We start from the raw sequence: 25,144 nt of genomic DNA, 5'->3' as shown, positions 1-25,144 counted from the left end.
TCCCTGATGATTAGTGATATTGAGTACCTTTTGATGTTCCCTGTTGGCCATTTGTATGTCTTCTTTGGGGAAATGATATTCGGCCCCCGACCCATTTTTTAATTGTATTGTTTGTTTGTTTTTTGCTATTAAGTTGTATGAGATCTTCATAAACTTTGGGTATTAATCCCTAATCAGGTGTATGATTTGTGGATATTTTCTCCTATCCCATAGATAGTTTTTTTGTTTTGTTGATGGTTTCCTTTGTTGTGCAGAAGCTTTTTATTTTAACATAGTCCCACTTGTTTATTTTTGCTTTTGTTGCCTTTGCTTTTGGTGTCAAATCCAAACAATCATTGCCAAGACTGATGTCAAGGAGCTATTCCACTATGTTCTCTTTTAGGAGTTTTACAGTTTCAGGTCCTATGTTCAAGTCTTAAATCCATTTTGAGTTGATTTTTGTGTATGGTGTAAGATAGGGGTCCAATTTCATTCTTTTGCATATGGATATCCTGTTTTCCCAACATTTATTAAAATGCTATCTTTTCTGCATTGTGTATTCTTGGTGCCTTTATGGAAAATTAGTTGAACTAATATGCATGGATTTATTTCTCGGTTCTCTGTTCTGTTCCATTGATCTGTGTGTTTATTTTTATGCCAATACCATACTGTTTTGATTACTAAAGTTTTGTAATATAGTTTAAAAACAGGAAATGTAATGCCTCTGGTTTTGCCTTCTTGCTCAAGGTTTTTAGCTTTTTTGGGGTCTTCTGTGGTTCCATACACATTTTAGGATTGTTTCTTCTGTTTTTGTGAAAAATGCCATTGGAATTTGATGGAGATTGCACTGAATCTGTAGATCACTTTGGGTAATATGGACATTTTAACAGTATCAGTTTTTCCAATGCATGAATATAAATTCTTCCACTTATTTGTGTTTTCTTCAGTTTCTTTCATCAGTTGTTCTTCTTTTTTCTTTTTCTTTCTTTTTTGCAAGGAGAAGTTCAGCAACAAATGAGTAATTGTATAACATCTTTGAGTTTGGCCCGATTCTGAGATTCAGTGCATTAGTTTAGCCTTTGGGATGTGCATGTGGACACAGGTAAAATCTTCTCTTATGGACTGAAGACAGCAGATCTCCTATGTGAGAGAATAAGAAGATGGGGATTCCAACATGGAGAAAATGGATAAATCAAGGCTCACATATAGAAAGTCACCTCAGAAAGGCCTGATTTGGGGTTTAATGCCAGAATGGCATTAAAAGTAAGGAAGCAGTGGGTTTTGACATAGATGTATTTTATTTTCAAGTAAATAATGCCCAACTGTGCATGAAAATAGGCTCTTTGAATAGCACCTACAGCTAATGATCAAAGGACACACTTCATGTGTATGTAGGGTGGGGGGATAAAAAAGGTAGTTGCCCCCACATTAGTTGTTTTAGCGCTACATTCTCACTATCTTGTCAGCATTTTATTATTGAAAATAGCAGGCAACAGTATATTAAAAATTTATTAAGTGTTTGATGACCAAAATGCCAGTTCATGACATAATAAGAGTCCTATTTGTATCATTCTTCAATTCAAACCCAAACTGTTATAGACCACCCCTAATATAATGGCTGGCACATCTTAGGCACTCAATAAAAACATATTCAACAAATGAACCAGGGACTAAGACTCTAACAACCATGTCAGTTTTGCCTGACAACATTATAATATGTAATTGTTAAATATGGTGCTTTGCCCCATAATGTTTATCGGTAAAGCCTTTTAAACCAAATAAGACAAATAGAATGATGATTACCACTGTCATTACAGAATTACGCATATTTATTATATCCTTTTCTGCTTTCTAAATGTTACAAAATACCCACCTTGAACATTCTTGTCCATAATGTATTGTTACAGAGATGACCCTCCCAAGAACTTGGAGAAAAGGATAAAATACAGCTGCCATGAGAGTTAAGTTCTGATGTTTGTGCGTAATGGATCAGAACATAGACACAGCACACCACAAAAAGAAGATAAAGTGGCTTCCAGGCTAGAAGGGCTTGGGTATAGCCAGTTTGCTTTTTTAAAAATATTTATTTACTTGAGAGAGAGAGAGCGCGCAAGCAGGAGGAACGGCAGGCAGAGGGAGAAGCAGGCTCCCCACTGAGCAAGGAGCCCGATGCAGGACTCAATCCCAGGACCCTGGGATCATGACCTGAGCTGAAGGCAGACACTCAACCAACTGAGCCACCCAGGCGCTCTGGGTATAACCTGTTTTAAAACATTCCATATTTAATGGAAGTATTCTTCATCAGAAGGATAGTTGCCAAACCATGGAAACATGAATAAATATCTTCAGAGGTTCCTATGAATTGTACCCATCCCACTAACATCCCAAGGAAACTGAGTCTTAGCAATCAGGCTTTCAATGTCTCTTAGAATTATCCTTTGTAAGATAATGTTAAGAGCTAACTCTTCTTGAGGGCTCACTCTGTTCCAGTCACTGTTCCAAGTGTTTTATATCTTTTAATTTATTTAATCCTCATTGGAATGCTGGGAGGCAGTCACTATCACTGTCCTCATTTTATAAAGAATCTTGTTCGGTAACTTGCTTACGCTCACATAGTTACTAAAGACGCAGAGGCAGGATTTCTGAATCGAGCACCTGTGCCCTTTGCGATTACCCCGAGCACCGCCTGGATGAGCTTTTCTCATTTGTTCATGTATCAAGTATGTCCTGAATGCTTGCAGATGTGCCAGGCACTTGGTCGGCACACTGAGAAGCTAGTGGGACTCAAAACATGCATGGTCCCTGCTCTCCTAGAGCTTACAGTCTAGAGGCAGACAGACCTTAAAGCAACAGATAAGTATCTAAGTACACATTGAGGTAAGTGCTATAAAGAGAACTTACGGAGTGCTCTGGAGTGTCCAGTGGGGACCCTTTCTTAGATAAGAAGACCAAAAAAGTTGTCTCTAGGAAAGTGATAATTAAGCTAAGATTAGATGGATTAGTAAAAGTTAGTGAAGAATGGGGAAAGAATGTACCAGGCTTCGGGGGGAGCATGGCAAAGTGCTTCTAATCCCTTTGACAGGACCGCAGAGGGAGAGGGACGTATCAGGCTCTCAGTGCCGTTAAAAATAAATTTCTCTGTGTCCCCTTGTTCTGACTTTATGTTCACTAGACAATCTTATTATACTTTGGCTTCACACATGCTTTCATAATAACAAGAGAATGCAATGATTGTGCAGACTTGTACTGTTTTGTTATTATGAGAGTCCTTTGTCTTCGTAAATTAATAAATCCACGTTTATATCAATCTCTAGAACATTGTCTTCTTCCCAAATTTGTCAACCTCAGACTCTAAGCTTTCACAGCAGAACACCAAATCCTCCAATGGAATGACCTCGTTTCCAGGTCGAGTTCCCATGCAACTCTAACCTGCCTTTTCTTTGACAATTCAGTGCTAATATCCAATCTTTCTCGTTTGTGAAGTTTTATGTATATGCACTGTTCAGTAAAGTAAAAGAGACGCGAATGGTTTAAGAAAAAAGAAACAAGCATAGATTTAGCGAGCACACAATCCGTGATTATTCTGATTAGTTTTACTGAAAAGAAAGTCCATCTGGGAAAGCGTCTGAATGAAATCATGTTTTGAATATTGAGGGAATAAAACAGACACCATCTTGTCTTCGCAGTCATGTGCTGAGTGAGTAATGCTGGTATTCTTTTTATGAGATTGTTTCAGTATAAGACTGTAGTAAACGGTGCTAGTAAGTGTTTCCCCACTACAAGCATGGAAACGAGACTTACTCATAATATTTATTTCTTCTCCAGAGTGCCTTTGCAGACCTGAAACATCTGAACTAACAAAAGGCCTCCAACTTATAATATAACACAGCTGCTCTGAGGATTGCGTGCATGCATATGTGTGTGCGCGATGGGAGGGGATTTCCTTGTATTTATTCATTTATGTGCCCTCTGGAGAAGGGGCAAGTTTAGTCCAACTGGAATTCTAAGTGTCTTTTACTGGGCATTTGTTAGATGTAAAAAGTTGGCTCATGTCTAAAGTATCTTCCAGGCAGTGTGCAGCTGAGAGCCATAAAACACGAGATTGTATATCGTTTGGGAACAGTGCACTAATGGGTGGCATTTCCACGGTGAACAATTCATTTTTCTACCAGTACAGAATAGTGCATGTGTTCTAAGGAACTGGCATTATATAGAACTTATTATCAAAAGCTATGTTTTATAATTATTTGCTACTAGTAACTATTTATAATCAACACAGGCACTACGCTTTTTTTTTTTTAAGATTTTTTATTTATTTATTTGACAGAGAGAGAGAGACAGCGAGAGAGGGAACACAAGCAGGGGGAGTGGGAGAGGAAGAAGCAGGCTCCCAGTGGAGGAGCCTGATGTGGGGCTCGATCCCAGAACGCCAGGATCACGCCCTGAGCTGAAGGCAGACGCTTAACGACTGAGCCACCCAGGCACCCCAGGCACTACGCTTTTAACAGAACATAAACAAAAATGGTTATCAGCTCCAATAATCCAGCTCTTTCTTTATTCTTCACATTTGTCCTCCCATATTGGTCGAACAAAGCATTAGAGATCTTAAATGTTACCAATTTAGAAACAATCCAGAGGTTCTAAGGAAACTTCTTGACTCTTCTGTCTCTTTTCCAAGAAACCTGTTCATTCTTTTAACCAACTGAATTTGACCCTGGGAATACAGTAATGAGCCCTGTCAGGGAGCTCACAGTCTGGGTGGGGAGATGAGTGAATACATCAAAAATTAAGATAGCAGGGATAAGTGTGAGAGAGGCATGTTTAGAGCACTTTGGGGGAGCACTCTAGGCACTTACGGGGGGTCCAGCAATGGGGAGGACAGTATGAGATGACTCCCCAGAGAGGGTAGCATTTGAGCTACCTAGGTAGGTGAGAAGGCAGGGAGAAAAGCAAAGGTCGCAGGAAGCAGCCTCTCCAAGAGGTGAGGATATGAGAGAAATGTGCTATTTCCCTTCTTGCCTAATTCATTTCTGCCTCCCACCTTTCTGTCAATGGTGAAAGAGAGTAAGAAGATAAGAATTCAAAGGAGGAGGTGAAAAGATATATAAAAAACAACAATTGCAGATCACATTGCCATCTGTGGGACAAGTTGGCTACCTGACAACAGATGTCTAGCATTTCCCTCCTTAGTAACTAGTGGAATTAGCCAAGAAATGGAGAAACAACTGCATTCATATAAGAAACTAGCAAGGGTGCCATCCAAATGCTAGAATTTCTGTTAATTACAGGGCACACAAGACCTGTTTAAAGATTTTATCAGGATTGACTTGCAAATCATTTGCCTTAGAAATTAGTGTCTTCTGAACGTTAAGAAGGCATTGCTGTAGCATTCGAGCCTTCCAAAAATTAAGAAGAAGAATTATAAACATACATTAATTTATATGGTTCGGGGCTTGAGTTGGAAATGGACCATCAGATCATAGGAAAACCCTCCTCCTGGAAGGCCTTTGGCAGCAGCTGCTCACAGACTTTGATGGTGTAGGTGTTGGAGGGGAGTCCAGCACGGTTCAAGAGTTGCTACTCTGAGAGTTCTGAGCCATGGGAGCTGTTATCAAGTCACTGGCTGTTAGCAATGGTGACACTGGAAAACTTTTGCCAAGTCTCCGGCCACTAACTGTTCAGAGTGCTAAAATAGGGATGGGCGACGTGAGGAATAGTCTCCGGTGAGTGACACAACATATGCATGGGTTTCCGTAGCTTAGGCCACACCAGCAGTGAGATCCAGCCATACAGGATGAGGTACTTGGTGTGTAAGTTTTGAGAGATACAGATGAGAAACTTCCCAGAAATGAGATTTACCTGCCAGGACTGCCCGCTACCCCGGATCCCTCTGCACTCCATTTGGGTTACTGGATCAAGGACCTAGAGATCAACCTTAGTTGGGGAAAATGGAGGGTCCAAGCACCCAGTTTCTCAGAGATATTCCAGGTGCTTATCAAAGGAATGAATAAACAGAAGATATTTCTTTCACCAAAAGTAGAAGGAAAAAAAAAAACCCAGACCTTAAGAAATATCCTTTTCAAAACAAATTATTGCAGAAAAAATAAAGGTTTTCATTATATAAGTAACAATTTTATTATATAAGTAGCAAATATTCACAATGTTTAAAGTTTAGGGATAGAACTTCATTGTTGGTATATTTATGTGTATGTGGGAGGTGCTGTGCATTTTTTACTTTTTCTTTTTTCTTTCTTCTCCATTTTTTCTCTTCTACTGGACAGGGAGACTTTCTCCCTTCTTACCCTTTGGGACTTACTAAGGAGTCAAGGCACTTCGTTACGTTCTCGACCCTTGCCTCCAGAGCAGGTGGGCACATGAGCAGGATCAGCCAATCAGAGGCTCCTAACCAGGAATTTGAGTCTTGAGTGAGTCAAACAAAAGCCAAAGGTAATTTAGAATGTTGTTCACTGTCAAGGCGCATGGTGGCAGCAGAGTCCAGGGCAGAAGTGCTCCTGCCAAGGTGTCACCAGAGCCCAATGACTCCTTGGCTCTTGCTTTGATATAGTGCCTCCTGCCTTTCTTTGATTTTTACCCATTTTTCAGGTTTGATTCTCTAGGCTTCCTGTTGATTCTGTGTGCGTCATAATAGTCTTCCAGTAATTCCTTTTCCCCCTAAATTAGGCAGAGGTGATATTCATTGGTGGATCAGGAAATTTTTTATTTTTTTATTTATTTATTTTTTTTAGTTTTGCCTGATAAAGAGGTACTTTTGCACTCTCTCGTGGGCATTTAGAGTTTTCATAGATATAAAAATGTGAAAACTTCTTGTCATAACCCATGAAGGTTCAGTGTTGGGATCTCCCCCAAGGTTGTGTCCTACTGGTTGATGCTCAGCTACCCTGCATTGTTCATGCCTGTCCCAATAGATGTCTGGCTCCCCAAACAGGTAATCTAGATCACAGATCATCTGCTTTCTCAACATACTCCTTGGTATCAACCACCTTCTGCATTCTTAGTTGATGCTGTATTCCTCTTAACTGATCAAAAACCCTAGTTTTGTTTAATTTTTTTTTTTTTAAATCATCATGACTTAAATGGTAGGCCCTCTGGTATACCGTACTCAATCAGGTTAAAGTATGATCTAATTAATGGTGTGGAACAAGCAGGTCCAAATTTTCTTTTTGACTATCAGCCAATTGTACCTCTCACACATGGGTGTCATAAAAGCTTTAGCAAGAACTTCTCATGGCTCAAAGAGAGATATGCCTGATTTATGATTTCTTGATAGCACTTAACATATTATTTGGATTTAGAGATAACTCTAGACACATTAATCAAGCAAGCTGTTTGCAAATCTTTCTTCTCAGCTGTTACTGGTGCCAGATTGTCTAACAAATAGAGGCACAAGCAGATGTAATTTGTGACTGGTGGTGGCCATTCTCTGTCATGCAACAGGCCAGCTGGTAGCACAATCCACAGTACAGTCTATGGCTGAGCTCACAGACGCCTCGTACACATGGAAAGTGCTTAAATATCATACTTATAAAATAATAAAAGCTATTGTAGGAAATTTATTTAAACATTTGCCCACAAACTTGATAGCTGAAAAATAGTGTTTTAGGTTATGTTGTGGATTATAACATGTATTCACATAATCAGATCATGTAAAGTAGAACTTTCCTTACATGATTAAAAAATACATATATATTGCATGTCAACTATACTTCAATAAAAAAATATATGTAGCTGTGGTAATTGAAAAATAGAACTTTGGCAAAAGAATCAACAGGGTATGTTTTATTGACAGTCCAGAGGCACAACAGTACTAATATGTGGGTAGACACATGCATATATATATGTGTATATATGCACATATGCATAACATACATATGCACATATGCATAACATACATATATATACACACGCGCATAGTTGGTATATGATAAAATTATAACAATTTTGTGAATAAAAAGGAAAAATTATTCATTTTTTTTTTTAAGATTTTATTTATTTATTCAACAGAGATAGAGACAGCCAGCGAGAGAGGGAACACAAGCAGGGGGAGTGGGAGAGGAAGAAGCAGGCTCATAGCGAAAGAGCCTGATGTGGGGCTCGATCCCAGGTCGCCGGGATCACGCCCTGAGCCGAAGGCAGACGCTTAACCGCTGTGCCACCCAGGTGCCCCAAAATTTATTCATTTTATTTATTGATAGAGAGCGAGAGAGAGAGAAAGAGAGTGCTCAAGCAGGGCGAGCAGCAGGCAGAGGGAGAAACAGGCTCCCCACTGAGCAGGTAGCCTGATGTAGGACTTGATCTCAGGACCCTGAGATCATGACCTGAGCAGAAGGCAGCCGTTTAACTAACAGAGCCACCTAGGCCCCTAAAAAGGAAAATTTAAACGTTGTATGAGGATGTTTTCTTAATTATTTAGGAAAGAAATCTTCACATCATGTACATAAGTTAATTTCACATGAATTTAAATAACAAAAAGCCAAACTATGTAATAGCTGGAGAAAATGTAGATAAATCTAAATGCTCTTAGCATGGGAATAGATTTTCTAAGGGTAAAAGCAATCAAAGGAATAAAAAAAAGCAATAAATTTGACTTCACAAAAATTAAAGTATTTTCTATTATAAAAAACACATCATTAAGGAGAAAACACCAAATTATTGAAATTCAAATTGTCCAGTAGATAGTACCTCTCTACCCTGCCCAACTTCTGAACCTATTGGAGAATAAAAGAGATCATCAGTCAATAGGGGCCAAAATATCACCTTTCTTATTGTTAAGCTTGTGTTGGAAAACGTTGCTAGACAGTGATGGGCAGTGTACTGGTATAAAGTCCCTGAGTTAGGCAGTTGTACCCATCCACTCACAGACAACCTTCAACCAACCTAGGCCTTTACATATGGGGCCTGCCCCTCTCAAACTCACAACATGAAGGAGCAGAACAGAATTTGTTCTTCTTGTCTCACTGGAGGGGAAGTTTCCTCCCAAACTCATCAATGGGATCATGATGCTTCTCCCTCGGGAAAGAGTGGTAACAAGGTCAGAAAATATCTAGGAACCTTATGCAAATAGAGTTCACACATAGATATCAGGAATGAGGTAGAACCATGTTCTACCTAAGAGAAATTAAGGGTAAATATTTGTCACTGACATTATAACTGATTACTAACTCTAGTACATAAAGAGCTTATATCAACTATGTAAAATAAGAAAAAAGTTCCAACAGGTGATTCAACAAAAGACATAAAAAATTCACAGGCTTTTCTGTCATGGTTGCGGATATAAAACCACAAACTCAGATATTTTTGTCATATGGGCTTGGATCCTGGCTGCCTTACCTTGGGGGAATAATTTAATCTGTTTCCTCATCTCTAAAATATTACAATAATACCTACCTTGTATGGATGTTTTGATAAGGAAATACACTTATCCCATGCTTAAAGATTTTACATTATTCCTGAAAACCCTGTCATTAAGTGAATGACCATTATTTTTAAAAATCCATTAATTTCAATGGGAATATTCTATTCCAACTAGGCAGTTGCCCACAGTGAGTACATAGGAGACACATCTTTCTTTATAGCATTGATATTATGGAATTTAGGCCCTAATAATCCACAATATGTGGTGTGTGGCAGGGCTAGGGTTTGAAGGAAGCTATGAAACAACATAGAAAATACTTACCAATACAATGTCTAAGGCTCCTGAAAAGGTCAAACTTTTCAACCATTTTAGAAGTATCAATTGATATATTAAAAATGTACTAATTAATATATTAATTAAGAAGTATACTAAGTTTAATTTGAGATTAAAAAGAGAGAGAGAGAAACAACTGAAATAGGGCAATGAACTTTTCTTTGAACCAAAATGCAAAATCCGCACTGAAAATGTTAATTATGAGCTTTAATGCATCAAATAATATAATGGTAAAATACGTAAAGAAAAAAGCCCAGTGGAGATTGTAGAAAATTTTAGCATCTGTTTTTCATGAGAAACCAAGTGGTCAAAAAGTAATTGACAGTATGTAGAGGATTTGAGAAATATAACAGGATTGTGAATTTTGAATTCTATAATGTGCAAGTATAGACTAACTCTTTTCGTAGCCGCTGAGGACATTTATTAAAATTAATCCTAAAATAACACTCAAAGAATAATTCAATAAACTTTAAAAATAAGAAATATATTATTTCTAAAGTAAAAGAATGCTCTCCTACGTTATTCTTGGGTTAACGGCACTAGGATATTTAGGATAATCTTGATGGCAGTGATAACCTTAATATGTCAAGAGTGCTTATAAAATAAGTAGAGAAATCATAAATTATTCTGTTTTTCAAAAGGGGTAAGAGACATGAATTCTATGAAATTCACAAAAATCAAGTAGGTCATAAACCTATAAAAAGTTTGAAAATACTTAATCGAAGACAGAATTTTTTAAAAGTTATATTTTGTACTTACTTTGAAGCAAATGATACTTTACAGTATATATAAATCAAAGGGAAAAAAGAGTGTAAATTAGTACTTCCTTTCTTGGGACCAATTTAAAAGTAATACTTTAAAAATATAGATTTATTTTAAAACAGATGTTCTACTTCTGGGAATTTGTCCTGTGGAGACAATTAAGTATGTGACTCTATAAGTAAGGAGTTAGGCACTAGGATGTTCATGACAGTGTTATTTATGAGAATAAGAAATTGGAAATAACCCAAATTTCAGACAACATGTTATTGGTTAATTAAATTATGATACAGTTACAGCCATAAAAAAATTGTTGTTGAAATATGACATGTTAATTTGTTTATAATACATGTTCATTTAAAAAACCTACTTACTAAACTCTTATAGGATATATTCCATTTTTGTTAAATATGTGAGTATAAAACATGGCTGTGCACTAAAATGTTCATAGTGATTTTATCTGTAATTATGGATGATTTTAAATTTCTTCCATTTGCTTAACTTTTTTTTTCTCATTCTACAATACACGTGTGATGAAAAAATAGTATCTGTTAATAGTTTTAAGAAGTCATGTCACGAATTTTTAATGCATCTAGAAATTGGTTCTTCAAGTTAGCAGTGCCATCTGCTGATCATGTTGGGAGTGTTTCCTCAGAACAAAAAAAATTCGAGAACATAGGAAAGTCAATAATTATCAGAATCAAACATAATAACATATTTAAGAAAAGAGAGGAATATATAAGATATCTTGTGAAATTCATTTAGTTTAACTTATGTATGGTGCCATTAGAATGGTTTTCAAAATCTGAATTGGACTCTATCGTTTTTTTATCCCTTTGTTTTACATATAGCTCTATCATCTTCAATTTATAGCTATCCCTTTTCGTAGAAGTAATCCAAGAGAATATGAATTAGGCAAATATAGCTTTTATCCAGCAAATTATAATGAATTCCAAGGCTCAAGCCAAAGTCATAAATGGGAAAATGAATCAGGTCAGAAGTTGGGGTAAAAATAAACAAGGAACAAATAAGGGAAAATTGTTTAGGACAATGGTAGTGAAAAATAATGTGTTGATGGACCTCTTTTATATGAAGGAGTGAGTATCTGTCACAAAGATAAGTCTAATATGATAGCCTATAGGAAACAATAAGGAACATATAACCTACGTTTTCCTGATTTGTCCAAGAGGATTTAATAAAAGATTTGTCAAATGTATTCACACTTCTGGATACATTGCATTTACAGTAATCCCCAAGTATCCGTCCTGTCAAAAAAAAAAAAAAAAAAAATGGAGTCTAGATAACCTGATAGTACTTTTTCACAATAAACCCATATTCAACTAATGCTTCATCTTCGCAGTTGCACACTACCTTTTTAATCACCGTCCTATAACACTATTTAGGCTCAAAATCAGAATTGCTAGAATTATCTTACCTAATCCATCTTTCATGTTGAGAAAACTTCGACAGTATTTTCCCACTTGCAATAACCATGCCCCTGTCCCACGTCCCCTTGATATCTCAAAGGTGCTTGGCAGTGATTCTGGTATCTCCAAAGAAATTTCTCTTTGAGCAGAGGCCTGAAGACTTCACCATGTCTTTTACTGAAAAGCATCTTGTGCAGCATTGTGGGATGTTTTTGCTTTAAAAAATACACATTCTTTTCAAAGTTACTTTTAACCAACTTGATGATGATATATTAAAATTCATCACTTAAAATTGGTGGAATCTGGAGAACCCAAAGCAAAGGCAGTGGTATAAATTCAAATCCCCCAACATAGCCTCTTTAAAAAAAGTCAGAACTATAAGGACAAATAAAACTATGCATAACTTTTTAGTAGAGGTCCAAAGTTCAAATTATGTGTAAAATTAGAAAAATAAAAACAAAAGACCAGTGAACTCTATCTCATACTCCTAACAGAAGTGCTATTTGAGAGCAATAGCAGCCCATTAAAAACTGCTTGAGAGAAAAAGTGAACTATCAGTGGACCTAAGATTGATCTAAAAATCACTTCCAGAGAAAGAAAATCAACCCTAAGTGTAAAAATGCTGAAGAAAGGTAGTGACCTCATGAAAGGGGCTTAAAAATGTACAGAGGATGTAAGGAAGCAATTGGAAAAGAGTAAATTTTGGGGGAGATAAGGGTTTAAAAGATGAGAGAGACCTGTCTTGGAAAATTCAGAGTGAATGAGAAAAAGAAGCAAAAGAGGGAAGTTTAAAATCCTGGAAGACAAAAGGAAATAAAAATGTCAAAGAGCACACATTTTTCTTTACTCCGTACAGAAAAACAAGCACCATCTAGGAAGAAGTTACACTTTGCTATACTGACAGAAGAAGGTGTTTTTGAATTAAGAATCTCATAAGGCTGGCTGGCACAGTCGGTGGAGCATGGGACTCTTGATCTCGGGGTTGTGAGCTCAAGCCCCATGTTGTGTGTAGAGATGACTTAAAAATAAAATCTTAAAAAAAAAAAATCTCATAAACTACCCCAAGCAGGGATACAGTCTTTGTACAAATTACTTTTAAAAGAAAACAAAAATGAAAATAGGGTTTAGCTGACGACCTTTTCCTCAAACAGAAAAAAAACAAAGCAGAAGGAAACTATAACACAATGTTCCAAGCTGAATTAAATATTCTGAAACCAGCATTTGGGAATTAAAGCAAAGCAAAACAAAACAAAAAAAACCAGGTTGCATCAAAAGTCCAGGAGCCAAGAATAGGAAGAAACAAAATGGGAGTTGATTGAACTGGAGGGGGAGGGGATCATATAAAAAATAAAGACTAAATTATGGAGAACCCAATGAAGAAAAGATATGAGTGAACACTTAATAAAGTGCAATGAATGATAGTTAGAAAACAACCATGGAAATGAAAAATAAAGAAGAGATTTTTTAAAGGCCAAAGAAAAGTGATTGAGATGGTATTCAGGCAAAGAAGAACTAACTTAGGTATAATTGCAGTTTCAGGAGGAGGAAAAACAGAACTAATACTTAAAAGTGTAATCTAAGTAGACTTTCTGGAAATAAACCAGACCTGTATTTACATATTGAAAGGGCCCAACAGGTACAAGGGAAAACTGTCCCACAATGGAAAATGTGGTGATATACCCTATGAGACCAGTGAGTCTGAAACTATTAGATTTTGAAAATGAGAGAAAAGATTCTCAAGGCCACCAAGTTAAAAAAAAAAAAAATCAAATAAGTTGCAAGGACAAGATAATTAGACCAGCATCAAATTTCTTAGAGAAACATATATAAAGCAAGGCATCAATTGGAAGCATTTTCAAACAGCTCAAAGAAAGGAGGTGTGAACCAAGAACCATATAAAGGCAAACTGTCTTTCATGTATCCATGCTAACATGCTAGAGAGTAGGACATTCTATGCTCAACAGCCTTTCTTGAGAAATCTATTAGAGCAAGAGCTTCTTCTAACCAAAGATATGACTGGTGAAAGTTTAGCAAAAAAAGACTAATGGCACACATTTAAAATGTTTGGTTGTAGATCTAAGTAAGACCAAACCAAAAACGAGGACAAGGGTGGTAGAAGAATATGTTATTCTTTCATGAATATAAACAATGCAACTAAAATATGAGAGGAGAAGGGGCAGCAAAAGAGGAAGGTGGAATGATTTCATTCTTTTTAAAATATAGGTAATAGGGGAGAGTAAATGGATATCAGAAAAAACTAATAAAATATTGAGTACAAGGTTGAAGAAGAAAGGACTAAGCATTAAAAAAGATATAAGGAAAAGGGGGCGCCTGGGTGGCACAGCAGTTAAGCGTCTGCCTTCGGCTCAGGGCGTGATCCTGGTGTTATGGGATCGAGCCCCACGTCAGGCTCCTCCGCTATGAGCCTGCTTCTTCCTCTCCCACTCCCCCTGCTTGTGTTCCCTCTCTCGCTGGCTGTCTCTATCTCTGTCGAATAAATAAATAAAATCTTTAAAAAAAAAGATATAAGGAAAAGGATAACACAGATTTTAAAAGGCGAAAGAGTGAAGAAAAGATACAATGTATAGAAAAAGAACTCAGCAAATATGTATTGTAATTATAAAATAATAGGATAGACTTGAGACAACAAATACCAAACTGATAATGAGATCTCAAGGATATATAAAGCTTCAAACTCTGATAATAGAGTAGACCTCCTCAAGGGCACATGGCAGTCACAAAAATTGATCACATATCATGTCATGAGGAAAATATCAATCAGCATCATGAAGTGGAAATATTATGCATTATCTTATCACAAAGCCAAAAAATAAAAATTATTGACAATGAAAGTCCACCTGGAAATTTAAAAGCCTTCCATTCAACAACTCTTACTTAATAGCTGATGGGGGAATACAAACTGAAATTACAGAATTTTTGAAAACTAATGATAATGAAAACACTATATATCAGAATCTACTGGATATATTTAAAGTACTGATCAGAGGAAACTTCATAGTCTTAAACATTTTTGTGAATAAAAATGAAAGAATGAAAATAAATGAACCAGATTCCCAGATCAAAATATAAGGGGGAAAAAAAGAAAAAAAAAGATAAATAATACAAACCAAAGAAAGAAATAAGCAAGGAATTAATAAAGATAAAATTAGAAATTGTTGAGGTTCAGAAGAGAAAGCAGTAGGTCTCATTCATAAATGAAATCCCCATTTTGCAGCAAAATAAAATAATAGACAAAATAGTACTAATTTAATCAAGAAAAAAAAGTTAAAAATACAAAATAAGAAGTTGAGTGAAAACAAACTGAAGCAGAAAGCATTTAAAAATCACAAGGGTCTGCTTTATAGATGTCTATACAAATAAACTTAGAAAATCTTGAGAAAATGGGTAATTTCCTAAGAAAATTGTATTTGTTTCCTAGGGCCGCCATAACTAAGTACCACAAATGGGTGTTTTAAGACGAATTCTCATTGTGTTCTTGGTTCGCTTTTGTTGCAACAAGAATGAAAAGCACACCATGGTCCACTCCTTTCCCTTTCCTTTTGTGTGTATCTCTCCATAAGTTCTTCAGGACAAATGTCTTCTTAATTTATCATTTTATACTTGCAAACCGAGCTTGATGTCTTTGCTTCTCAAATGCAGTGCATTTCCACCTCTGAATTTCCCCCTTAGTCAATAATGCCCATTGGTCAATGAAATTATCGTAATGTTCTAATCTCAAATATATTCTGCTAATAATGGATGGGAACGGATGAAATAGAGATGGTATTAAAACGTGTAAGGTTTTATTGCATTCTAATGACATTTTTGGAAATGTTTAGGAAGTTGTATGAAAATCTATGCTGAAGTTTAAGGCGCAACTGAAGTAGGTTAAAAGCCTCATGAAGAGTAATGAGAGGTGGGATAGTTTTTGGTTACAGAGTCAAATAATGACAACTGCAACACAGATGAAGTGACTGTTGGTACCTTCGAGTGTATTCCTTCAGACATAATGTGTGCATATACACAACATATAAACATATGCACAATACATACATCCACCTTCATTTCTAAAAATGGGGAAAAATACTGTTCCTACTTATTACTTTGTCTTTATTTTTTAACTGCCACAGTGTCTTATAATTTGTAACTTTTACTTGATATTTTATGGACTTGTAACCAGCAAATGAATATTTTAAAGAAACAATTTTAATTCCTAAAAAAACACACGTTTTTAATTCCTGAATATTATTACATTTTATGACCATTGAGTTTATATCATACATCTCTTATTGGACATTTAGTTTAGTTTTTAAAATGCTTCAGTATTATTTAAAAAAAAGGCTTTCATGAAAGAATTATTCTTAGGATTAGTTCTAAAAATAAATGTTCTTTTGTAATGTTTCCAGTATTATAATTGAAAATGAGTCACAAAATTACTGTGAAGTAAAAAAGCACAAAAGTGTTACATTTGCTAGATAAACCCAAGAGCTTATGAAAACATCAAGACAATACACAAAGTTCTCGTAATCTGAGAATAAGGAAAGCACAAATACTCGTTATTATGAAGGATAATACCTCATACTTCCATACTACCACAAAGGAAAAAATTGTTTACATAAGAGATAAAAAGAGACAAAATAAATAAAGTAAGCGACTCTAATTCAAACAGATAGACCGTAGATGAACAAAAAGATAGAAATAATCGCCTCATGTGGAGGTATGGCGGTGGCAGATGAGGAAGGAATTGAGAGACTCTTTGCTTAACATTAAAGGGATTTTCCAGAAGAACTACGATAACAGGGGGAGATAAACATATTAAAAAGTCATGTAGGGGCGCCTGAGTGGCTTAGTCAGTTAAGCGTCCGACTCTTGATTTCGGTTCGGGTCATGATCTTAGGGTCCTGGGATCGAGCCCCATGTTGGGCTCTGAGCTCCGTGGGGAGTCTGCTTGGGATTCTCTCTCTCCCTCTGCTCCTCCCATACTTGCACTCTCTCACTGTCTCTCTCTAAAATAAATAAATCTTTAAAAAAGAAAGTTATGTAGAAGATAACTCAATTGTAGATGATTGTCTAAAACCGCAGGATGAGGCCTGAAGTACAGGATATCTCAGAGTAGATCATAGCCAAGGTAAAAAAAACACCGAAACTAAAGGTTCTGGAAACTAGAAGGTTTCCTCCTGCAGCCACCCGAATGTCCAACTGTACATAGGATATAACTCTCACAGACAAGGGCAATATCAAAATATACTTCTAGTGTCCACCGACGACAGCACTGATATTTGCTGATGGTATTTGCTGCCAAGTTAACATTTTTTACAGAACTCCACTTAGCTGATGTGTAAGTTTAGAGTTCCGGGCTGCTCTTTAAGATGTGCCATTGATGGGAACTGTCATGCCTAACGGCACATGACAACACCATCACCCCTTATCAAGGGGCCTTTTCTAATAACAGAGTTGCAATTATTATTATATCACCACAATTTCTTTTTTAAACGATTTTATTTATTTATTTGAGAGAGAGTCAGAGACAGAGCATGAGCCAGGGAAGAGGCAGAATAAGAGGGAGAGGGACAAGCAGACTCACTGCTGAGCATGGAGCCTGATGCAGGCTTGATCCAAGGACCCTAAGATCATGACCTGAGCTGAAGTCAGACATTTAACTGACTGAGCCACCTAGGCTCCCCTCGGCACAATTTCTTACTAGAAGTTTGTGGTGATACAAATGAAAAATCTCTATGAAGTGTGAACATAAGCATATTAGTGTTTATTGACACCATCTATTACTATTGTTTCAGTTTGACTTTTTGCAGGTGGAAGGAGACAGATAATGCATTTGGCCTTGACCTACCAAGCTACTGTCATAAAGGTTGAATACAAAACTATCCAAAAGGGAATACCAGGCCCCCAAATCTGAACATTCATACTTCCCTCAAAGGTCTGGGACTAGAAGGCACTGGATTTTCTCTTTCTCAGTTAAGCACATGAGCCACTGGAGGGCAGCAGAGACAGAATTTTAACACCAAGGTCATTTAACAGTCATTGACCGATTGATGGATTTATTCATTTAGCACGTAATGAGTGCCTACTATGTGCAAGGCATTCACCTTTTTATTATGACCAAAGCCATATGTAAACTATTTCATTAATTATTTCTATTGTGAAAGAACATTTCACGGACATTTCTATCTGAATCCCTGCTGTGTCTAGTATAGACTGAAATCTACATATTTTTGCATAGTACAACTGAGAAGTCAGCATGAAACTTACAGAGTACCCATATTTACTAATTTCTCTCTTGAACAATGTTACTATCTTTTCTGTTCATTCCTGTGTATAAAATGTTTATTGGTTTTCTTTTGACCTTTTTGTCAAACTTTAGGAAAATATAGAGGAGTGAAAATGAAAATAAAATTCAACCATAGGCAACTGTCATTAGTGTTTTGATCTAATTCCTCCCAGTCAAATATATGTAGATGTATGTTAATTTAGTTTACAGATTTGATCTTGGGAATCTATAGCTATCGCTTAAAATTATGCTATCGCACTGGGGTGCCATATCCATATCAGTAAGTATTTAAAGAAAAAATACCAATGAAATAAAACTTTTTCAGAAGTTCTGCATTTTTATGTTACACTGTGCAGACCAAAACAATTTATTCAGACGGAGTTCTCATCTCTCTACTAAGAGCACATTTATTTCTCTAGATTGGTTCATTTTACTTTCTACCCTCCTTTCAAAAAAAAAGAAAGAAAAAAGATAGAAGTTGATTTTGGAGATGCCTTGTATTTTGATCCATCATAAAACATAAAGCAAGAAGAAGCCACTTAATATTCTCAGTAGGAAAGATTGGGCATTATTGATTTCAGGATAAAACATTTTCATGATAAATTAGAACTAAAATATATGAGGGGGGGGGGAAGAGAATATGCTTAAGTATGTGCATTTACCACCAGATGTCTCAGTTCATGTAGTCAAGTAGTGAGGGTGAGGATAATTTTCCTTACCTCACACGCTTGCCACTGTAAAATGACCTTACCAAGATGCATGGGAAGAATGCATAGTTCAGCTTTCTACTTACTCATTTAGCAAATTATTATGACTAAGATGTGCCCAGGCTGTATTTCACATCATGAGATTTCCAGAGCAAACAAGGCATAGTGCCTGTCCTTGAGGGGTATACAGTCTAGCAGGAGTGAGACAAGTAGATCTCTTGCTGTGGTAAGGGCTGCCGGGTATAGGGCCCAGAGTGATATATGGTTCATGAGAAGTCCACCTGTGCCTATCTAGCTCAGTAGCAGAGCATTTGACTGCTTAAGAGGCTCACCTGACCACGCTTTAGTCCTTGAAGAAGTTTTAGCCGAGGAGATGTTTAGGCTAGAAACTAAAGGTCAGGGGAAAAGAATTGGATAAGGAAAGGAGGAAAAGCATTTGGCGGGGGGGAAACAGCATGCAAAGGCCGGACTTGTTCTGTGAATGGTTAGCAGTTCATTATGGCCAGAGAGCAAGGTGGAACAGCAAGGCAGGAGAGGTAAGCAAGAGTCAAACCATAAAGGTCTTTGTAAACTGTTATTAGGGAGTTTGAACTTTATCATGCAATTTAATTTTTAATGTTAACAAAGTGAATTCTGGCTCGTGTGTGGAAAATGGATTCAGGTAGGAAATACCAGAGGATGGAGGTCCATTTACATCTACAAGATGATGAATAAGTTTTATTATAAATTATAAGAAAATTATTGGTTCATTCCAGAAACTAATATAGAATCTAGACATAGCAGGTGTTCGATGTATGTTGAATAGTGACTGAAAGGATGAATAGATCTGTAAATAATTTAACATCCATACTTGGACTTCCTGAAGAAGACAATTGGCCTATTCTTATTACATCTACAACAGTTTCAATATCACTCTAATACCACTTATTTCTATTTCTTAATCAGTATCACTGACTTGGGGTTGTCCACATTGAAAAACTCTATTACCACTGTCAAGAATTGGAAAAGTGATTTTTTAAAAAGATATTTGAGAGGGAGAGAGAGAGAACATGTGCGTGCGTGTTGGGGGGGGGTGGGAGGCAGAGGCAGAGGGACAGAGAGAATCTCAAGCAGACTCCCCGCTGAGCGTGGAGCCTGATGTGGGGCTCCATCCCATGACCCAGAGACTATGACCTGAGCAGAAATCAAGAGTTGGATGCTTAACCAACTGAGCCACCCAGGTGCCCTGGAAAGGTCTGATTTTTATCTAAGAGTATGCTTCAGTATCCTACAGGAAGAATCTATTTCCTTTGTTGGATTTCTTTTTCTGGTGTTACTGCTTCAGTCTGTCGGCTTCCCTTGGGGAATTTACTTTGGCAATCTAGTCGTTTGTTAAGTGTTTATCCATAAAATGGATAAGACTCCATGAAAATTCACCCCATTGTATAGTTCAGATGATAAAATGAGATTTGCATAGCTTAAAGGAATATTATCACACCGATTGTGCATATAATACATAAAATATTGTTTCCTCAGGCACCAGTGAGCCTTAGGATCAGAGGGAGAATCAGAAGGGAAATGTCTGATCATAACAGAATATTCATGTAGCACTGTGTTTCTTGAGTAACAAGCGTCTTCTTTGTCTGCTGTTTGTTAAGAAACAAGCTAGGAGGAATGGAAATTCTTTTTCCAATTTCTTTTCTTTAAGAAACTTTGATGGAGTAATTTCAAAACTGCCCTGTCTGGGAATAAAATTTTTTAAGCATGGCAAAGTATTATAGGAGCAGATGGTGCTAAAGGACTTATTAAATATGAAAGAAAATTACATCCAAACAAAAGACAGTAAGTCAAGGAAACACTTGAGTTATCTATAGCTATTAATATTATAATTTGATCATTTGATATCTGGGATGTTCACTTGGAACTGCTTAAATGTATTTCAAATTTGTCTTTTGAAAATTGCAAGTTAATTGTAATTTGTTGTCAGAAAAATAGAAAGGAAAACAAACTTAGTAATAGCATTCCTTCAGGAGTTTTTAAAGATGCAAAAAATAGTTTTCACATATAGTCATCAAAAGCACATGATATTTCCAAGACCCAGATGGCTTGAGTAAAAATATTAATTTTCTAAGCCAAAAGGAAAAAAAACTTACAGAGATGGAATATTTTGCCTTTTATACTTAAATTCATTCAAAGATATTCCATCATTTTAATCACACAAAAATATATTTGAAAGAGCCTTCAAACAATTGCAACTCCCCCCACCCCACCCCCACCCTGCTGGGATAAGTCGATGTTATTCTCCCTACTTACATATGCAGAAAGTAGCAATTAACATTCGTGGATCAAGGAATGTAGGTGATTCTGAGTTTCACAAGGATAAATTAATGCAGGTGATAATTATGGGGTGGTGAGAAACACCCAAAATTAATTCTTTAGGGGTGAATGGTGGGAAGGAAGTGGATGATTCAGGAGGTAGAAGGATTGTTGAAGATAATAACTTTATTTTGGACATGTGGAGTTTGAGATGCCCATGGAGAACTGGATGGCTGATCCAGGTTTTAAATGATTAAACAAGTCAAGAGTTTGGGAAAAGGCCTGCGCTGGGAATGGAGATTTGCGTGTCATGAATATCTGGGAGTGGATGTGGTCATTCAAGGAGAGTGTGTAGAGTATGAAAATATGAGGCCAAGACAGGAATATGCATCAGGAAAGCTTTTAAATGGTGGAAGGAGAGGGCAGAGCCTAGAAGCCTAAAAAGAGAAAGCAGATGATCACAGGATGAGCAGTTTCCGTTACCTACTGACATGAATGGCAAGTATTTACCAAATAAACTTGGGCATGAACACCATCTTTACAGAAGTGGTGTTCTTTTCTTCCCAGCCTTGCAATGAACGTTCTGAAGTGGAATTTTCTAGCTAATTTCATGTTTAGCATGAAACCAGGATGAATGAAAAGGAAAACAAGGTATGCAGTATAGAGCATAGAATAAGGTTCAGTTTATAATCCAAGCAGCAAGTTCTTGAGGAAAGCCAAAGCTAATGAGGCAGCCAAATGGCAGTGTTGGAGCTATGCCATGGAAATGCCAGTTCTGGTCAGGATGGTGTATCGAAGGGCTAGCAGCTCCTAGTTTCCCTTGTCCAGAGTTCACATTAAAATACTGACAAAAGCCGGGAGATAATGACAATCCAAAACGACGAACAGTGAAAATGAATATTAACAGAGCGTTGCTAGAATCTGGAGGAAATTTTCAGTAAGGTGGATTTATTAAAAAAATGATTTGTGTTCTATACTTTTTTCACTTTGTGAAACAGAGCTGCTCCTGCCACATGATAGTCTGTGGAAACCACTGGAGTTACTGGAAGCCTCAACGTCTTCATCAGTAAACCTTACTTACTAGGATTTGTTTGGATTAAAGAAGCAAATGCATACTAATTGCTTATCAGAGAGCTTGGTGCAAAGGAATAAATAAATAAATAGTCAGTGGTTCCTAAATGGATCTTCTCCCAAGTTGCCAAATATTATTGATTCGAGAGAGAAAAGAATGAGCATTCAAAATAAGAAATGCTGACAGTACAGGTTGACAGCCTGTTGCCAGAATCTGGGAGGAATTTTGACTAAGCACTAGCTTGAATGAAACTCCATTTACAAAACAAGTGGTTTTCTTCCTCATTCTTCACCTCATGAAACAAAGCTATTTATTATCTTCATCACCAACATATAGAACTTACTCTATGCCAAGTACTGTGTGAAGTGTATGAGTCACTTGGTCTCTAGGCATCCTCATCCATCAGCCATGGTCAGGGCATCTGGAATCTATGGAATCACATGCAAATTATGAATTTTTCTGGAGAGGGGATCTATAGCCTTCATAAGCTTCTCAAAGCATTGTGCGCCCTCCTCCTGCCCCCAAAGACTTAGAAACAGTGTCAAGTAGAACCTTCTTATTTTATAGAGAGCCCAGATGGGCTGTCACCCCTCCCCCCCCATCAGGTCTTGTTTGCTTGTATTGATCGCCCAGAGCCTCTATACCATCAAACGTGATCTCTCAGACTGGTGAGAATTATCCTAATTTGTAAGAGAGAAGTATACATATTACTGATTTAATTTTTACTAAAATCTGCTAAATATCTCATTCCTACTTTTGAAAGATGGCCTTATCAAATTCTTTTCCGTTTTCTAATATTTCTCTTTCTTGCCATTTTTATATCTGCCACTTCCTCTAAAATCTAGAATCTTGAGTCTAAAAGGTTCAGTTATCACACTACAATGCCGTTTTATTTGGTTATTTGCTTAGTTTTCTCAGAATTTGGAAGTCTCACATTCAGATGTTTCCAAAAACTCCAGCAGTTCCTAAAACTGAAGCCATTGCTTTAAAATGTGTATGAGAAGGACACAAAAGGAACCAAATGTTCTCTCTCCACCCTATTATAAGACCTTCACTATCCAAAAAATAGAAAACACTTAACGAAATTCAGGAATTGATTTGTCATGTACGTAAAAATGGATAAACACTTGCAGAATAGGAGTGTAAAAATTGTTAAGCCTGCTAACGTCAAGCCTAGAAAATAACAAATATGGAGTGGTTAGCAGAAACAGAATTATAAAATTGAAATATTAAAACTCTTTTGTGTAAATGGCCCCCAAATAATTATTCATGAGCCTGGTGGTTCCAATTCTTACTGTATAGGCACTTTTCAGGCACTGGTTTTTGAAAACTACCACAAGACTTACATTTTTTAAAAAAAAGATTTATTTATTTATTTTAGAGGTGGGGGTGGGGGGGGAGTGGCAGAGGGAGAGAATCTTCAAGCAGACTCCCTGCTGAGCATGGAGCTTGACTCCGGGCTGGATCCCACCGCCCATGAGATCATGACCTAAGCCGAAACCAAGGGTTGGATGCTCAACCAACTGAGCCCCCCAGGAGCCCCAACTACAGAATGTATTCTTATGTAACTGAAGAGCTTCCCCAAGTCATAAATGCCAGTTTTCCAGTGGACCCACAAAGGATGTCTGTTTTTGGCCACTCCATGGGAGTCCCTGAAACTTTGATTTGTGCTTTGAAGAATCTTGGAAAGTAGAAATCTATGTCAGCATTTGCTCCCAATTTGCAACCCAGTGCTCTGTCTTTGGGACGAAAAAGCCTTTAGTGGATATTTGGGGACAGATCAAAGTAAATGGAAAGCTTATGATGCTACCCATCTTGTGAAGTCCTAGCCAGGTGCTCAGTTAGACATAATAATTGATCAAGGAAAAGATAAGCAGTTCCTTCCAGATGGGCTGCCACTGTCTGGTAACTTCATAGCTGCCTGCACAGAAAAGAAAGTCCCTGTTGTTTCTAGGTTACAAAAGGGTTATGATGATAGCAATGGCTTCACTGCAACTTTTATTACTGATCACATCAGACATCATGTAAAATAACCGCGTGCATGAAAAACTTCAGATAAGAGAATTTCTTCAGGACTGTAAAAAAAATGTAATAAACAGAATTGCAGGGAAAAAGGATTTTTAAAACATTGGATTTCATAGTGCTAAACATGCATCATCCATAGTTGAATCACTTTCTGAATAAACATATAAAACCTGAGAAAAGTAATTTTGAATTTCTCATTCTATGACATTAAACATTTTTTTCATAATTTCTCAACGATCATGAAATTTTTCTCATGTATCCATGTAATGATATTGAAATTATAGTTGAAAACTTGCTTCAAAATGGTGCTTTGGTACTAATTTTTTTTTCTGTTTCACAAAATCATATTTATTTCATGAATGTCCTACTCTAATAGTTAACTTCCTGTGCTCTAATCTTTTGCTGTATAGAGTATGGTCTGCGGATCAGCAGCATTAATATCTCCTGAAAGCTTTTTAGAAATGCAGAATCTATGTCAATCCCACCCCAACTGAAGTAGACCTGCCGTTCAATGGAATCCTCTGCACCTGAGGGGATTCCCATGCACAGGAAAGCAATGGTCCTCGCAGTATGACCTCCAGAACAACCGCTTCAGCTGGGAATTTGTTAGGAATGGAAATCCTCAGACCGCATCTAACCCTACTGAATCAGCAGCTCTCGCAGTCTATGTTTTCTCAAACTCCTGCCGGTTGTGCTCATGATAAATTGACTGCACGATTAAGTCATTCTGTTGCACAATAGAGTCACCTGGGGAACTTGGAAAAGTCTGAATGTCCAGGTTGCAACTCATAGAAGTTAAGTCAGTCTTTGTGGCTGAGACCCAGGCTTTTAAAAATTCCTCAGGCATTTGGGGCGCCTGGGTAGCTTAGTCAGTTGAGCGTCTGACTC

General features: G+C 37.0%; 1 pseudogene; it reads left to right on the top strand.

The window, feature by feature from the left end:
• The first annotated feature begins 5,577 nt into the window (after window positions 1-5,577).
• LOC103678654 lies at window positions 5,578-24,264 on the top strand (annotated as a pseudogene).
• The last annotated feature ends 880 nt before the right edge of the window (window positions 24,265-25,144 follow it).

This window comes from Ursus maritimus, unplaced genomic scaffold (genome assembly GCF_017311325.1).
Source record: "Ursus maritimus isolate PB19 unplaced genomic scaffold, ASM1731132v1 scaffold_17, whole genome shotgun sequence".
NCBI lineage: Eukaryota > Metazoa > Chordata > Mammalia > Carnivora > Ursidae > Ursus > Ursus maritimus.
This window is presented reverse-complemented; position numbering and strand designations above follow the sequence as displayed.